We start from the raw sequence: 16,327 nt of genomic DNA on the forward strand, positions 1-16,327 counted from the left end.
AGCATCAAGGAAAATGTCGGAACTGGCAGGGCGTGTGATTTCCTATTTCACATGTCCGTGTTCCAGAATCTCTATTGTAAGAGGCCTCAGCCCAGACAAAAGTCTGATGAGCCTGGGCTGTTAAGTGCTTTTGGTCCATTCAAAGTTTTAAAAGGTGGCAATTAACATGCATATTAACAGGCATATATCCCAGCAGTTTATGGTGGCTCCTTTCGGGGGAAGGCCTCAGTTTACCCTGCAGAAAAACCTGTTCTGGAGCTCTCAAAGCAGCCAGATAATGCATTTAATTCATGATTTCATTTTATTGTGTTCTGAATTAGAAGCACGTCTGTTAAAATTATACATCCCACATATGTTTCCCAGCACAAACCCTTTATATTGTTAGATAAGGGCAGAGCCTTATCCAACATACACTTTTAAAACAGGTATTTTTCTTATTTGCAAAAGTACATTTAAACAAGGTATGAGGCCCGCTGGCATGTTCCTTTCAAAAGGTTCCATCTGAATTTCCCACGCTATTCTGTAGCCATAGTCAGTTGTTTTATACAGAAATTTGTTTAAAACACAGATCCACTGAAATTGACTTGTGCACAGAGAGCCAGGGCCTCTTTTAAGCATTGATTTTTGACATTTTGTAGCCCAAAAGTCAAGCGTTTTCCCGCACGGCTGAAAGTAAAGCTTCTTTTAAATATCCCAGTTGTGAACAACAGGCTGTCCTTCAGGGATACTGCTCTCTTCTGCCAGAGCACAATGTAAATATGGATGGGCATGTCAAGCTCTCACTGATAAAAGTAGTGTGATAATGAACAGATGAACATAGCATCAGGGCAGCATCCTTTTTCATGTAAAATATTCTCTTTTCAATGGGAACTTTTTAGCAAGCAGCAGCGCAGCGCTGCTTTGATTCACTTCTTTTGGTGCACACAAGAACACACGTTGGCAACTTTCTCAGTGTGCCCCCTGTTCCAACTCGCCCAATAGGTGTTTGGCCAGATGGTGAAGACGCAGTTTTGATGCAGGGCAATAGTGCTCCAAGGAGCCAGTGCAGCCATTTTGCTGTTGACTGCAGAAGCACAACTTGGTCAAGGATGGAAATTCTGCTGAATGGGTCAATGTAGCCCACAAATCCGCCCCGACTCTCTGAGATCCTTGTCAAGGGAGAGTAGGGCAAAGTGGGGCTCATCAGGTGAAGTCCTTCCATCAGGGAGTGGTACGCCACGATCCTCCTGCTATCTCTCGTTGGAGTGTAGAGTGTCACCCACAGCTTTCCCTTAGGTCTTTCTTTGTGGTGTGGAGCGACACCCCCAGATTTTTCTTCGCTCTCTCCTTTCCAGGTCCCCGGGGAGGTCCTCCTTGCTCTACGAAGGGCAAAACCAGTATGAATCTATGAAATAAGAACCGGCTACTACATTTTCCCAATGACTGCCTTCCTGGAAGTTTGACAGCAGTGGAATACAAATACATTGCAATAATGTAGTATTAAAACAATAAAGACACATTATCACTCACAAGACATAGATAACTACTGATCTGACTAGAATTTGTGAGAATCCCTTTCGTCCTGACAAAGAAAAATACTCCCTTGTAAATAATTATACCTATAAACCTACCTGTTGCCTTCTGGTTCTTCTTTTTCTTGTTCTTATGCTTCAGATGTGTCCTCTATTTGATTTTGTCTTGGCTCCTTAATTTGCGGCAAAGTGTGCCTAAGGTGACAACTTTTTAACTGATTAATATGGACCCATTTCATACCTGCCCACTCTCCTTTGGGGATGTGGATTCTATAGGCGACAGGTGAAATGTTATCTACAATTTCAATAGGACTGTGCCAGCTTGGTAGAAACGTCTGGTTCCTTTGGAAATTGTACAAGCAGACCCTGTCTCCTACTTAGTATTTCTTTTTGCTTGTTTTTAAATCATATTGAGTCTTCATCCCCTCTGCAGATTTTCCCAGATTCCGCTGAGCATACGCAAAAGCATGTTGAAGGTATTTTCTCAAATTCTCAACATATTCGTGTTGTGGAGATGTTTATCAGTGTCTGCTCTTGTGTTCTATAGAGCAGATTCTGAGGTAGCACCATCCTTCGCCTAATCATTAGCTCAAATGGAGACATCTTGGTCACAGAGGAAGGTGTAGATCTGATGGCCATCAGTACAAGCGGTAATCGGATGTCCCAATTTGGCCCAAAGTCTGCCACAAACATTTTTAGAATGCTCTCAATGGTTTTTTTGTACCTCTGAACTCCCCCACTAGAGGGCAGCGGTATGCAATGTGAAGTTTCCTTTTTACCCCAAGTATCTCCCACATCTTTGTTATCACTTCGCTGGTGAAGTGACTACCTCAGTCTGACGCAATCCTTTGGGGAAGGCCAAAAAACGAGAAGGTGTGGTTGATCATCAGGGCAGCTGCTGTTTCTACTTTGCAATTTGGGGCCGTGAGACATTCCACCCATTTGGTAAACAAGCATGTTACTGTTAACATGTACTTGTTCCCCATAGAGGAGTGAATCACAGGCCTGATGGAATCTACTTGTAAATCTGACCAAGGCAGTGCCGTCCCCCTCTTCTGGAGGGGAGCTTGGTGTGTGAGTGAAGTTGGCTGAAATTGGGCACACACAAGACACCCCTTTAAATATTGGTCGAGGTCCTGCCCCATGTGTGGCCAGTATATAACCTCCTGCAAGTTTTCTAAAGTACTCTGTAACCCCTGATGACTGGCTTTGGCCACGTCATGGGTGTGACTAAGCATCAGGCTTCGGAATGAGGTAGGTACCACCCACTGGTCACAGCCAGAGATGGATCTCCTTACCAACAACCCATCTTGGATTCGGAACATTTTTATACACTTCATCAACACTCTGGGGTCCTCTTTCCCAATGTAATCAGTATCCATCAGGAGAAAGTTCCCAGGGTCCTCAATGAGTTGATAACATTTTCCAATAATCGGATCCCCTTTTTGTGCCGTGAATAAATCAGCATCTGGTGTCTCCTTACTCCACTGGGCAGTTGAGAGTTCATTGTGAACATTTGTCTGGGGGCTAGTGATAGCAGTGACCTGGATTTCCCCCAACAGGTACTCCATCTCAAGGAGATCCCCCTGGATGGTTCCAGTTTTGGCCAGTTGATCAGCTTGGTCGTTTCCAATTTTGTCTGGCCCCTCTATCCTGGAATGACCCTTGATCTTTTTCCAATATATGGTCATCCCATTAGAGGTGACCAGATCATCAATATTTTGTATCAGCTTTCCATGTTAAAGCGGTTTGTTATTAGCACATAGCATGCCTCTGGTTTTCCAATTAACCAGGTGCTCCACAAACCTGTTCCGGACAGTCAGTTATTATGACTAGTTCATGGAGTAGGTGTTGGACAGCAGTGAGGATGGCCTGATGAACTGCAATCAACTCTGCCACCTGACCACTGCGGGGACTGATTTTGTACCCAGCGGATTGGTTCCTGGGCATCATTCACCCAGGCATTCCCAACGCCGGCCACCAGTTCCTTTTCCCCGTTATCATCAACATGGTAGGAGCACCCGTCCACATAAATTGTGGGCAATCCATCACACTTGGCTTCTTCATACACTCTGTGAGGGGAATTCAGGTACACTTCATGTTGTCCTGGATTTTAAGACTTTCGTCCTCGAGACAGTTATCTCTGGCACAATTATGCAAGTCAGACAGACCTTGTGCGAGAGCACTCTTCTTGTTTTGGCCATATCTGACCTCCACAGAAAAGCCTTGCATTGACAGAATCCAAGAAGTAATTCTGAAATAACTCACATTTCCAGCACAGATTCTGTCACTTTGGAGGTCATTCAAAGGCAGGTGTGGAGTCTCCACTATGATGTGTTCCCCCTGGATAAATGGGAGGTAATTTTTCAATGCCCAAACCATTGCCAGGAGTGCCTTCTCACAATCATTGAATTAATTTTTCCTCCACAAAGGATAATGTCTTACTTGCATAGAAGATAACTTTATTGGCCTTGTCCTGCTTTTGATATAATAGTGCTGTCAAGCATGTATTTGAGAACCTTGTCTCCAAGAAGAACTCCTTGTTTTTGACAGGGTAAGCTAGACAAGACACTTTTGAGAGGCTTCTTTTGAGTTGCTTTACTGCATTGTCTTGTTCTGGACCCCACTCCCACTTGACCCCCCTTCAACAGATGGATCAGGGGACTTGAGACCTCTGCGTAATCCTCAATGAACTTCCTACTGTAATTAGTCAGTTGAAGGAGGCTTCATAGCTCGCACAGAGTTGTGGGGTCTTTTAGTTTTAGGAGTGTTTCCACTTTCTTCTCCTCGGGACAGAAACCCTCAGCAGTTATCTCATGCCCCAAGAAGCTGATACGGGTCTTGCACCACTGTGCCTTTTCAAAGGGAAGTTTTGCTCCAGCAACCATCAACTGGGTCAGAACATAACAGATTTCCGCTATGTGTTCCTCCACAGTTGAGCTTTTTATCAGGACCTCATCCACATAGGCCAGGTCACCCCTTTCACCCAAGTCGGGCATGGCCTTATGTAGGAAGATGTTGAATTTGTTGCCGGAGTTGATGTATCCGAAGTGAGTCCGAGTCCACATGTACTGCTGCCCCCTGAAGGTAAAGGCCAGCTTCTATTGGTCCTCCCTACTGACGGGCACGGTCCAGTACCTATTGGTCAGTTCAATGGCAGTGTATACTTTTGACCACTGGATCTGGGCCAGTCCTTGGCCAATGTAGGGTAGAGGCCATCGGGACATGTGGACCTGTTTATTTAGCTCCCTAAGGTCTGTACAGAGTCTCCATTGGCCATTTGGTTTTTAAATCCCCAGCACCAGATTAAGGGTGCTGTGGACTGGATGAATTATCACACGGGACTCAAGGTTCTTAATGATTTCTGTCAGGGACTCCATAAATGCGAGGGGCAAGTGATATTGCTTCACAAACACTGGAGTCATTCCAGGGTCTGTGGGAATTTTTGTTGTATGGATTTTGGTGCGGCCACAGTCATACAAGTCCACAGCAAATAGATCTTTAAAATCTAAGTGCACCTGTTTCAACTTTTGCTTTTACTTCAGAGTCTTACAGGCATCAGCCAGGTTGACCCGCTCTTCAATCATTTGCCTGAAGCCTGGAAAGACTTTGGGTTTTGTTATCTCAGCGGCCTCCTCCAGCTGGTTGGAGAGGTCTCTGGTTAGAGTGTTGACTTGGACAGAGGGTTTCAGGTAGGAGAGGCAGTCATTGTGGACTTGTAATATCACCTCATCCTGCCTGATGTCACAAGTCACCTCTTCCTCCCCATAAGGGCATGAAGAGCATACCAGGAAATTCCCCCCTTGTCGGGTGAAGATTCTGTCTGGTGGTAAGTCATTGTCACTGTCATTGTCAAAAAAGTCTTGGAGATTGGTCCTATCAGTTTATTTCCTAGATCCATGGAAAAATGTCGGTCATCAACCGTCATTCCAATATCATCAACCGTCATTCCAATAATGGTGCCTGTGCCCAGAGTGATAATCCTAAGGTCGCTGTTATCCACCACTATGGGAATGGTGTAGCGTTCTACCTTGAATAATGGGGTTTGGTTTATGGGCATTGAAGTGTACATATGCAACAAGATTTGGCAGTTTCTGTCTTCTTTTAATTTTTAATTCAAGTGGGAATTGTCTGGTCCGTCCTGGGATAGTGACCTCCTCTCCAATTTGTAACTTCAACTGCATACGGCAGCAATTGGGCTGAACGAAATGCTTTTTCTGAATCATCAAAGTCCATGGATCTGCCCCCTAGTCGGGACCAGGCTTTGTAATTCATCAGGTCCAAATTAATGGAAAACCGATTGAGAATGTCACTGCCTAAACAGAATGCAGCAGGGACATCTTGCATGACCCAACAATTATGTTCTATGCTTTTGTTACCTATAGAAATTTTGAGCACACACCTGCTAGACAGGAGATGTTTGGAATTGGGATTTTCCATGCCCATTTCCCACTTATCGATCAATTTAAATGTGGGAATGGCCAGATCTTTTGGGAGCTTTCTGAACATGGCTTCGCTGATGAAGCTCTTTCCGTTGTTCACGCATACTCGGGCGAGAACAGACTCCTTCTCCTCATTTAACTGAATAGGGATGAAAAACTGTTCTCTAATTTTCTGAATGTCAGGTAAACTTTTGACTGTAGAATTGGGATTTTCCGATTATGAATCAGTATAAAATTTCAAAGTATTTCCTTCCAGTTGGAATGCCACTTAAAACTGGAAGGAAGGTTGATTTTCAGGAATGGAGAGGAGTTCCCATCACCAGTTTGTTGTCCTAACGCAATTACTGTCACGTCAGGTATTTGATTATTCTGGAAATGAAACTCAATATGATCAGATTTTTGTTCAACCATGGGATATGTGCCATTTAAACTAATATGGTGGACACTCTGTTTTAAATGTATTGGCCTGTTATTCTGAGTCCAGAGGACCTTTTTCACACAGTCTATTAGGGGGGACAACCTGTGCAGGATGTCATTCCCCAGTAGACATGGTGTTCCCTCTGGAGTCACGACTATGACCGGGTGTTTCACCTTGTGTCGGCCAATTTTTATTTCCAAATCCACAGTCCCCTTGACAGGAATTTCATTCCCGTCGAAGTTCTGAAGTTCTCCAGGAAGAGGGGTGAGAGGGATCTGATATCTCTACCCCCTTCCTGAATTTAGCTGCTCAAAGGCCCTCTTTGACAGACAAGTGGCTTGGGATCCAGTGTCCACCATTGCTGAAATTGCATATTGCCCTTGCACTTTGGGGTCATAAAATCTCCCCTCCTTCTCCTCAAGAGGGCAAAGGTAATGAGCATTTCGGGCAAGCTGGGTGGTCAATTCCTTTATTTTGGACTCTGACACAGTGGCATTTCGGACTATTTTCTGTGCCAGAGTATGGGAATCTGTCATGAAAATGTGGCATCCTGAAATAGTGGAGATTTTGGAATACCCTGTTTCCCTTAGCTCTGTGCTGCCGCCGATTACCATGAAGGAGAATATTTTTTTTCCCAGAATCCTCTAAGGATTCTTCCCCTTCAAACTGGAGGTCACTAACTTCCTCCACACAATGGGCCTTTCTACTGTCTTTATTTCTCCTACCCACCCTCTGTTCCCTGGGTTGCAGATTTTCGGGGGCAAGAGATTTTTGTTCTGGTTGCTGGGTGTCCTGGGGCTTTTCACGGGTGAGAAAGGAAGCTTCCTCTAGGGTTTTACACCCCCATTCCCCTTTGCCTCCTCCTCTGGAACCAGTGAGTTGTCGGGGTTCTCTCCCCATCATTGTTCTGGGGTGCCAGACCCTTGGTTGGTGGGGTTCTGAACACTTTTTCATCTGAAACACTTGTGTACAAGCGCGATAGAAATAAAATATCAATCAATTAATCTGAGGGTTCTGTTGAGACCTCAACATGCGACACAGATCCTGTTTGAGGTTCTGGACCTGGCGCGCCAGTTGGGACACTCGTTCAGGCTGGTATGGGGGTCTCTGTTCATATCTAGGTGGTTCGCTTCTCCTGGAGTACCTTGGATATTGTGGATTTAGGTATCCCTCTGCCCTTGGCCTCCCCTCTTCCAGATTGGGTTATCTGGGCTGAAAGCGGGGAAAGAAAGGAGGGTTGTCCTGCAGGTTGGGGTTTTGTGGATACCGGGGAAAGAAACTTACCCCAGAATTTGGGGGATTACTGCCCTCCTGGGGGAAGCTGGGGGAAGCTTGGAGGGAGGTTTCCTGGGGCAGTACTTACCTGATTGGATCCCCTTCTTGGGCTGGGGGAGTCCATACATACCCCAAGATCGGTCAATTGACCTTACATCTGGGACTTATATAATCATGAGAATTAGGGGTACCATTGGTTGGATTGCCTCCCTGACCGCCACCTGTTTGTGATTGGCCTGAAGGCCTTCTTGGCCTCTGGTTTTGTTGTTTTGGGATTGGTGTATTTTTAGGCTCCCCCATTTCTATGTCCAAAAAGGTGGGCAGCCTTCACCTCCTCCACCTTGGCAGCAGCAGGGGTGTTGGCTGGTTTGGTGTTTTTGGTCTGGTTTTTATTTTCTGCAGATTTTTGGACTTCCTAAATGTGGGTAGCCTGCTCTATTACCCATTCTAGAGATTTTTATCATGGAAATCTCTCACCAGCTGGGTCATGATATATTTTGGGAGCGCATGAAAGTAGGTAGTGACAAATTCTCTGCTATCCATGTGCACCCTCCTAGTGGTTTGTGCAAAGGTGCATTTTAGCTCCTGTACAAATTCTCGTGGGGTCTGATCTTCTCCACACTGTAGATTGCAGGCCGCTTTGCGAGCCTCTTGGGGGTTTCTATGGGTGGAAAAGTGCTGCAAGATGGCCATCTTGTAGGTGCATCATCTTTAATGTTTTTGGTGTTCCAGTCCAGCAAAGAAGCTGTAGTATTCTGGAGAGAATGTCCAATTGGCATAATCTATACAGTTTGGGCTATCTTTTATGTGAAATGTGTCAATCATTTGTTCATAGAGTTTCTCCCATACAGAATATTTTTTATTGTACAGTGTCACGAAATTCCTGATGGCCTTGATCTGTCTAATAGGGTCTTTCACCAGAGCTCTTTTTGGTTTATCTGCCTTCTTTTGCTGCATCACCTGAGTCCATTCGCACTCAGTCTCAGAGGCGCTGCTGTTTGAGGTCTCCTCATGATCATCTATGCGCTCCCTGATACTGTGAGCTTGAGAGGGCTCGCAGAATGGTGGGCCTAGTTCCTTCTCCCCTGTGGCGCACAAGAGAGTAGTCTTCTGACTCCTCCCTGCTTCCAGGGTTGGCAGAGTATTCCCCCCACTGCCCTGATTCTCTTTTTGGGCCTCTTTTCCTAGGCCTACTTTATGATGTACAAAGCCTTCACACAGTCCTTTTTGCCAAAAATCAATTTGCACATAATGTACACATTTGTACAGTTGTGGCATTTTAACAAATTATGTAGGCAGATTACATATTTTACGCAGAGCATGACAGTACAATTCTCACAGTTGCAGGACTTTGTTTCGCCCGTCTAATAGTTTTTCACGATTTTCAGTGATAAATATTCGACCTAAAATTATATAACTTTATACATGGGTGTAGATTATCATAAGGCATGTAAGTAATGCATTTCAGAGTGGCATCATATACACTTTCCTCAGAATATCCAATTCTCTGCCATTTCTGTTCCCGATATGGCAGTGACGGCTACCTCATCTGGTTTAACAGCCACAAATATTACATTTACACTGTTAAATGTTTACATTTCTGTGAAGTCCTGTTGCAGAGATAAAAGTTGTAAAAGTTTATTAATAAAATAGTCTTTTGAGGCAAAAGATCAGCATTGTTCACCATATACGGGCACAGCTTACAAGGCTGCTCTTGAGTTGAATTTGAAGCTCCCAGTCGAAGTTGCGGGGACCTGTGATTTCCTATTTCACATGTACGTGTCCCAGAATCTCTATTGTAAGAGGCCTCAGTCCAGACAAAAGTCTGATGATCCTGGGCTGTTTAGTGCATTTGGTCCATTCAAAGTTTTCAAAGGTGGCAATTAACAGGCATATGTCCCTGCAGTTTATGGTGGCTCCTTTTGGGGAAAGACCTCAGTTTAGCCAGCAGAAAAACCTGTTCTGGAGCTCCCAAAGCAGCCAGCTAATGCATTTAATTCTTGATTTTATTTTATTTTGTGCTGAATCAGAAGCAAGCCTGTTAAAATAAAACATCCCATATATGTTTCCCGGCACAAACCCCTTTACATTGTTAGACAAGGGAAGGGCCTTATCCAATATACACCTTTAATTTATTTTCGAGTTTCTTTATTGGGGTTTATGTTATAAAACAGTTGCGTCACTGATCCAAACAATCACAGTGGTAGTAATTTGGAATACATCAAAATAGATCTTTTGTGAAGAAACAATTAAACAGAAATAACAAAACAATAACAACATTAACGAGTCTCCATAATGTCAATGATGTAAGCAACAAAAAGGGGGGGGTCTGGCCGCAGGAGAGCACAGGTTGGATACTGTGCCAGTGTTCCGTTTCAGGTATTGTGAGTCAACAGGGGGCTGATTGTTCAGGGGGGTTTATCGTCATTGGGGGGGTTAAGTAAGGCCCAGGTGAGTGTTTTCCAGGCAGCAAGTCCCAAGCTCGTGTCTTCGGGGGAAGTGGTAAGACCATTCTCCCAAGCTGAAGTTTCCGCCCCTATCCAGCGCTCAAGTTCGTTGTGCCATGCCTGGTATTGTGGGCCTCTGGGTCGCTTCCAAGCCATGGCAATGGTCCTTTTGACCAGAATGCATACCAGATCCATTAGTCTGACTGAGTGTTTGAACTTGGCCAGTCTGGGGTACGTTCCGAGGAGGCACTCTGACGGAGTCCATTCATATCTGGTCATGCCTGCCTCGCTGCAGAGGAGTTCAACTCTCGCCCAGAGTCTCCGGACCTGGACACATCCCCAGAACATGTGTAATAGATTGGCTTCATCTCTACCACACCATGGGCAGTTATGCTGGGGTAGGTTATATATTTTGGCTATTCTAAGCGGTGTCAAGTATGATCGATATAGCATGTTGAGTTGAATTAATTTAAATCTAGAGTTTCTGGATACCGCATTGGGGAACGCTAATGCTCTATTCCATTCAGCTTCGGACAGTTCGTGGCCCAAATCACTCTCCCACCTGGTTTTGAGGTCCTTGCTGCGGGGGTTAGGCCTGTCAATTAGGTGGCTATATATGCGGGACACAGGCCTCCACCCGTCTCCCAGGCTGTATAGGTGCGTTATGAAGGTGTCGGATTCGGGCTCCTCAGGCCACGTGCCCCATTTAGTTCTAGCCAAATTGCGGATCCTTGCGTACCAAAGGAATTGACCGGCTGGGACGCCATCATCGAGCTGCAAGGAGGAGAAGTCCCGGAAAGTGCCCTCACTGTATAGGTCCCCCCACGTGTATACTCCCAGCCTTTCCCAGTGTCGAATAGAGGCAAGGTCTACTGAGTTCTGGCATAGGTCAGCTAAGAGCGGTGTGTCTGGATTGTAACTGTGCTGTAGGCGGAGAAGACTTTTAACCCTTTGCCATACCTGACGACCCAGGGTAGCTAAGAAGGGTATCCCCCCCACAAGACGTTGAGGGGCCCAAATGAGTTCATTTAATCGGATTGGGGCCGTCGAGTGCTGTAAGAGCAGTGTTTCAGGGGTAACATCATCGGCTAGCCATTTAGCTACAAAGCTTAGTTGAGCAGCCAGATAGTAACGCTCCAGATCAGGGAGCCGGATGCCTCCCTGCTCGTAAGGGAGGGTCAGGGTGGATAATGCAAATTTGTGCCTACTAGTTCCCCACAGGAAGTCTGTAAGTATCTTCCCTAAGAGACGGAAGAAGGGAGCCCTAATGTAATACGAAATGTTTTGGAAGCCATAGAGAAATCTGGGGAGGACGATCATCTTAATGATGGAAGCCCTGCCCATCATGGATAGGGGGAGGCGAGCCCAAAACCCGATTGACTTGCGCAAGGGGGGAAGTGCCGCTACCGTGTTGTTGGCGTGCATGAGTTCAGGCGTGTGGTAAATATTAATGCCTAGATAGCGGAACGTAGTGGGGCACCATCCTATACCCAGTGAGGGGAGGTCATCAACATGTGTGTCCCTGAGGGCGCCCAGCGGAAACAGACAGGACTTGCGTTTGCTAAAGTGTATGCCTGACACCTTGGCAAAGTTGTCAAGGACCTCCAGCATAGTTGGGACATTCAGCTGCGGATCCCTCACGTAGAGGAGAACATCATCCGCGTACAGGGAAATTATATGGTCCACCCCATCAATCCTGATACCAGCATCAAAGAATTGTTTCCTGAAAAAAATGGCAATGGGTTCAAGCCCTATTATGTATAGCATGGGGGAGAGCGGACAGCCCTGCCGTGTGCCCCTTTGTATATCCCATGCCGTGGATATGAGTCGACCAGTCTTCACCCGTGCTCGCGGCTTGGTGTAGAGAATTATGATCCAGCGAATGAATCGTTCTCCGAAGCCAAACTCCCTGAGTACCGCAATCAGCCATTCCCAGAAAATTGAATCGAATGCCTTGATGGCGTCTAAAGAAAGTAATGTGTGGGCTTGCCCAGTGTGAGAGGGATGTGACAATATGTGTTGTAATCTGCGTAGGTTGGCAGTGGTGTTGCGGCCCGGCACAAAGCCACTCTGGTCGGGGTGCACCACTTCTCCGATCACCCTGGACAGCCGCTTGGCCAATATGGTTGTGAGAATTTTAACATCGTAATTGAGCATAGCGAGAGGGCGATAGGAGTCACAGTCATCCGCAGGCTTACCAGGCTTGAGGAGCGGAACCAATAAAGTCTCTCGCATGCTCTCGGGCAGGGTGCCCGACTCGTAGGCTTCTTGGAATACCTCGTGTAGCAGCGTGGACAGTTCCGGCTCATAGGCTTTGTAAAATTCAGCGGGCAGCCCGTCACTGCCCGGTGCCCTGCAGGTGGCCAGTGACTTAATGGCGTCTTTTATGTCCTCTATATCGATGTCAGCATCTAGAGCCTCCCTGTGTGGCAGGGGGAGAAGGGGCAAGCCAATTTCGTCCAGGGTGTTTGAGATGTCCTCGGGGGGTACCTCTTCAGCGTGGGAGTACAGCTGGGTGTAGAACAGCCTAAGGGTGTCGTTAATTCCCTGTTGGGACCTTTGTAGCGTGCCATCGGCATCTCTTAGGGCAGTGGTCGGGAACTTAGGGTGTTCTTTCTTACACAGCCAGGCGAGTAGTCTGCCAGGTTTGTCGGCATGGGCGTGCGTTCTGTTGGTTCTGGTGATATAATCAAATTTGGCCAATCTGTCCCAGGCTTCCTTGCAGGCGGCCCTAGAGCTGGCCAGCTTGACTTCCTGTGGTTGGAGGTCCAGGGTGTTGGATTCTAGCTGTTCTATTTCAGCTTCTAGTGATTCGAGTTCAGTTCTTAGGCGTTTCCTCATGCCTCCGGCCTTTGCTATGACCTCTCCCCTTACAACCACTTTGAGAGCATCCCAGACCGTGCTTAGGTGGGCTACACTGCCTTTATTCTCATTGATGTAGTTCTCTATGGTTTCTCTAAGGCTTTCCCTGAACTCGGGGTCTTTAAGTGCCTCAGTGGGCATCCTCCATGTGGGTATGGGGGATCTGGGTCCAGTGATGTTCCATTCAATTACAAGGGGAGAGTGGTCAGAGATGGTGCGGCCCAGGTAGTTGGAAGAGTCGATCTGGGGGAAGCTCTCTCTGCCAATGAAGAGGTAGTCGATTCTGGTGTAAAGATTATGCGGTGAGGAGTGGAAGGAATAGCCACGATCCTTGGGGTGCTGTTCCCGCCAGATGTCGACCAGGTCTAGGCGGTTCAGCATGGTGTTCAGGGCGGTGGTGGCAGTTGATGGGCCAGCCAAGGGGGGGGTCGACCTGTCGAGTGCAGGGTCACTGATGCAGTTAAAGTCGCCTCCCCAGATAAGGAATGCATCTCTGTAGGGCGCAATCTTTGTGCTTAACTTGGTGAGGTGCGCAGGGATGTTGTTGTTGGGGAGGTATGAGTTGACTATGCAGATCTCTGTTTGTTCAATGTGGCCCAGAATTATGACATACCTTCCATCGGGATCCTGTTCGATTTTGGTGAGCTGGAAGGGGATGTGAGGGCTGATCCAGGTGAACACCCCTCTGGCGAATTTGGAGTATGTGGACCCAAACCCTTGTCCACCCCAGTATGATTGGAGTGCTGCCATGGCTTCCTTGGTTAGATGTGTTTCTTGTAATAGGACCAACCCTATCTTCTTTCTGTGTAGATAGGATTTTATTCTGTTCCGGCGTAAGTAGGTACCTAAGCCCCTCACATTCCAGGTGGCGATTTTAAGGCGTGTGGGCATGATGATGGCAATGTGGCCAGGGCGCTGGCTCCACCCTCCTTGAGCCAGCTCTGTGTGCCGAGTGGTCGCCCCCAGGGTCTATGCTCTGCTTTCTTCCTGTTGGCCTTGATTGTTGCGTTGACGTGTTAATCGGAGACTTATAAACGAATTTAACTTCCACTCGAACAGGTGGATTGAACAAAAAAGTTAACTGTGTGTTGCTCCCAGCAGCTGTTCTGGGAGGACAACGCTCGGGGGCATCCGCTACCCATCGGCCTGTCCAGGTCATGTGGTGCGGTTGTGGTGTTGGCCTTGGGCCAGCCATGCTTGGGGTGGGGTGGGTTGCGCCGATGTCTGTGGGGTGGTCCGCGGAACTCCCGTCCTTGAGAGAACTAATCAATCATTGTTGTATCGGATCTGTTTGGGTTTAGCCGTTGGGTGTCGAAACGTGGTCCTCTCCCTCGGCCAGGTTATTATGTTCCATCCACATAGTGGCTGCCGCCGGGGTCTCCATGTAGACGGCTTTACCTTTGTGTAGAATCTTGAGGCGCGAGGGGTACAGTAGCATGTATTTAAGGTCGAACTTCCGCAGTTGGGCTTTGATAGGTATGAACGAGTTCCTGGCTCGCTGGACTTGCGGGGTATAATCGGGATAGATTACAATCTTGGAGCCATCGCGTCTGATGTCACCTCCATCCCTCGAGAATTTGAGGATTGTTTCCCTGTCACGAAAGTTCAAGACCTTGGCAATCATTGGGCGAGGGTGTGATCCCGGAGGGGGCCGCTTTTGTAGGGCGCGGTGGGCTCTCTCGATGGAGAAGCCCTGTGTGAGTTTGCCAGCTCCGACTTCCTGCATTAGTAGGGACTCGATAAATTCTGTGGGGTCAGCGCCTTCCATCCCCTCCGGAACGCCCAGGACTCTGATGTTATTGCGGCGGGCTCTACCCTCTGCTTCTTCGGATCTCGCTTCAAGATGAGCCACTTGCCTCTCAAGTGTGATGACTTTCTGCTTTAAGTCCTTGGCAGTGTCCGTGGTGTCCCGGAGGTTTATTTCCACTTTGTTTATTCTTTCTGCCATGTTGCGGGCGTCTTGGCGGATTAGCTGCATGTCCACCTTGAGTTCGTCTATCCTGGTCTCCATGCACGTTTGGAGTGCTGCGATAGCTTGGAGCACTTGGGCGTTGCTGGGGTCGGTAGCAGTTGTTGGGGTTTCAGTCTGCGTGGGGATCTCATGTTGGTTGGGCTGTTTGGGTTTAGCCCCTGAGAATGAGTCCATGATTGTGGCACCCCTGTTCTTGTTGCGCGAAGTAGACATTTGTCCCACCTGGTAGTGTGGTAACAGGGATGAGCCCTCCGTCGGCCCCACAGGACGGCGTATTTCAGTGAAGAGCAGCGGTGTTCCTTGGCGACACGATGCAGGGTGTTCCCCCGGCAGTGCGACAGGGCGCTCAGCGATTTCCCGACACTCCGGGCCGTGGCCTCGCTGGGCCCCGTCGTCTATGGTACAGGCGAGTTCCGGCTCCCAAGCGCTAGGATAGGGTCTGCAGGCTTACCGGTGCGTTGGTGGGTAAACTGTTCACTCCTCCGTCCTCGGGCCGTCCGTTCGGGGGGAGAGGAGGAGGGCCCCGCGGCAGCTGGGGGCCTGTTTAGGTCTCCGCCGCTCCTTCGCACAGAGCTCCTCGCGGTCAGCAGATCGCGTCAGTGGGCTATGCACATCTCGTGTCCCCTCCGCAGTGGTCCCGGGGCGATGGATGTGACTCCGTCCGCTCCCCTTGGCAGTGTGGTGGTCTCCTCATGTGCTCGGTGGCATCCAGCGGCAGGACGAGTCCCGAGGAGCAGGGAAAAGCGAGGGTGTCCGGTCTTTCGGACGATGACTTTGCTGGGGTCTTTCCGCCACTTGCGTAGGGACAGGGGAGGCGAAGCCCGATGGAACCTCTTCCCTTCGCCTCGCAGCCCGCTCGGTCCGCCCCTCCGTCAGGCCTCGCTGTCGTCCGCCATCTTGTTTCGCTCGGGGGCGTCAGTTCCGAGGTTGCGTTTTCGGGGACGCTGGTTCCGATTCTTCTCGTTCCAGCGCCGAACGGGGTCAGAATCACTTCCCCCACTTGGGTATAAGTTTTGGCACACAATCGGGCCAGGAATAAGGGTCGAATAAAGGATCTAGGCCAGGATCGGGACGGGAGCTCCACACAGTCACGTCTTTACGCCATCAGCGTTGGCCACGCCCCCCCAATATACACCTTTAAAACAGGTATTTTTCTTATTTGCAAAAGTACATTCAAACACGGTGTGAGGCCTGCTTGCATGTTCCTTTCAAAAGGTTCCTTCTGAATTTCCCACGTTATTCTGCACCTATAGTCAGTTTTTATTTGTATACAGCAATTTGTTTAAAACACAGATCCACTGAAATTGACATAGGCCCAGACAGCCAGAACCTCTTTGAAGCATTGATTTTTGACATTGTTTAGCCCAAACTTTCTCCAGTGGTGTTTTATTTTAAAAAAA

The sequence above is a fragment of the Ambystoma mexicanum genome, chromosome 10, assembly GCF_040938575.1.
Source record: "Ambystoma mexicanum isolate Mex_15411 chromosome 10, UKY_AmexF1_1, whole genome shotgun sequence".
NCBI classification, from domain to species: Eukaryota; Metazoa; Chordata; class Amphibia; order Caudata; family Ambystomatidae; genus Ambystoma; species Ambystoma mexicanum.